At 38.3% G+C, this 1,993-nt stretch overlaps 1 pseudogene; it reads right to left on the reverse strand.

The window, feature by feature from the left end:
- Positions 1-508: 508 nt before the first annotated feature.
- Positions 509-1,242, reverse strand: LOC123839300 (large ribosomal subunit protein uL30-like; annotated as a pseudogene).
- Positions 1,243-1,993: the final 751 nt, after the last annotated feature.

The following is a 1,993-nucleotide window of genomic DNA, read 5'->3' on the forward strand; positions in this document are numbered from 1 at the left end:
TCAAAGAGATATCTGTACTCTCTTCACAGCAGCATTATTCACAATAACCAAGATATGGAAAACAACCTAATGTCTGTTGACTGGTGAAAGGATAAAGAAAATGTGAGATATATACACATGTAATTCAGCCTTAAAAAAAGAAGGAAATCCTGCCATTTGTGACAATGTGGATGGACCTGGAAGACATCACGCTAAGTGAAATAAGCCCGACACAGAAAGACAAATACTGCATAATCTCACTTATATGAGGAATCTAAAATAGTCAAATTCCTAGGTGCAGGGAGTTACATCTGGTGGTTATCATGGGCTGAGCACAGGGAGAAATGGGGAGATGTTGGTCAAAGAGTACAAAGTTCTGGTTATGTAAGATGAATAAGTTCTGGAGATCTAATGTACAGCATGGTGATTATAGTTAACAAAACCATATTGTATACTTGAATTTTTTTTCAATTTGAAAGTAGTCATGTATTAACTGACCAGATTAAAACAATAATCATGGTTAGATATCTTAGTTCATCCTTCCAATAAGCCTATTGATTTGGTCTTCCCTGTGGCCAGCATCTCCACCTTCTACAAGATGCGTGATCTTTTTCTTCATTCTCCGTCATGGGGAAGATCATTTGAAGGGCCCTTAAGAAATTGTTTGCTTCTTTGAAACCTTTTCCAACAGTATAGGTCTCATCAGTCAGATCCTCCATGCAGATGATGCCATATTTACCAAGAGATTGAGCAATCAATGTGTTATCTGTCACTTCTTGTTGATTTTGCCATAACCATGCTTATAGAGCAATTCATTTACAGACTTCAGGTTTAGGTACCCCCATGCTATACGTGGTTTCACAATCCTTAGCATGGTAGCTGAAGCCTTGTTGAGCTTAACAAAGGTGGCATTGAATCTGGTGATGACAAAGAAGCTGCAACATCTTTCAAACCTTTGGGTTCTCACCATTGATACCTCTGATCCTGATGACAAATGCCAATTTGGGTTCTGTAGGTACATAGAAGTTGCCAGCTTTTCTTGCCATCCTAACCATTTGAATCTTAGTTCGTACATCTGCCTATATTCCTTGTGGTAATGCTTAGCTTCTTCATAAATAGGCTTCCTCAATGCCTTTTGAAGCATCTTTTGAACAAATTTCTTTCTCAGATGCTTGATATTAACTCTGCAGAATTCTTTTGCTTTTTCTTAAGGGTCTCTGACACAGTAGGAAACTTCTTTTTCTTTTCTTCTGCACCCTCCATGGTTCCAGCTAGGAAAAAAAAAAAGCTGTATAGTTGAATTTGCTAAGAGAGACTCTAAATACTGTCTCCACAAGAGAAGAAGAAGCATAAGGAGGAAGAGGAGGAGGAGGAAGATAAGGAGGAAGAGGAGGAGGAAGATAAGGAGGAAGAGGAGGAGGAGGAGGAGGAGGAGGAGGAGGAGAAGAAGAAGAAGAAGAAGAAGAAGAAGAAGAAGAAGAAGAAGAAAAGAGAAAGAAGGAAAGAAGAAAACAAAGAAAGAAAGAAAGAAAGAAAGAAAGAAAGAAAGAAAGAAAGAAAGAAAAAGAAAGAAAGAAAGAAAGAAAAGAAAAAGAAAGAAAGAGAGAAAGAAAAGAAAGAAAGAAAGGTAATTATGTGAGATGGTGGAAATGTTAACTAGCTTGATTGGGGGGATCATCTCAAAGTGTATATGTATATCAAAACATCAAGTCATCCACCTTAAATATATACAATTTTTATTTGTTAATTTATACCTCAATAAAGCTGGAAAAAAAATTGTAAGCTGGTCTTGCTAGACTCTCTCCCACTTGCTGGCTTTAAAGAAGTCAATGATAATGTCATGCCGTGAACTGCACTCAGGACAGCCTCTGGTCAGCCGCTGGCAAGAAACTAGGCCTTCCAGGCCCTGCAAGAAACTGAATTCTACCAGCAAGTTTGGAAGTGGATCTTACTCAAGCCTCAGACCATAGGCCTTGACAACACCTTGACTACAACTTTGTAAGACCCTAAAGCA

This window comes from Mirounga angustirostris, unplaced genomic scaffold, assembly GCF_029215605.1.
Source record: "Mirounga angustirostris isolate CCGP_5_RB_7025 unplaced genomic scaffold, mMirAng1.0.hap1 SCAF_5, whole genome shotgun sequence".
Taxonomy (NCBI): domain Eukaryota; kingdom Metazoa; phylum Chordata; class Mammalia; order Carnivora; family Phocidae; genus Mirounga; species Mirounga angustirostris.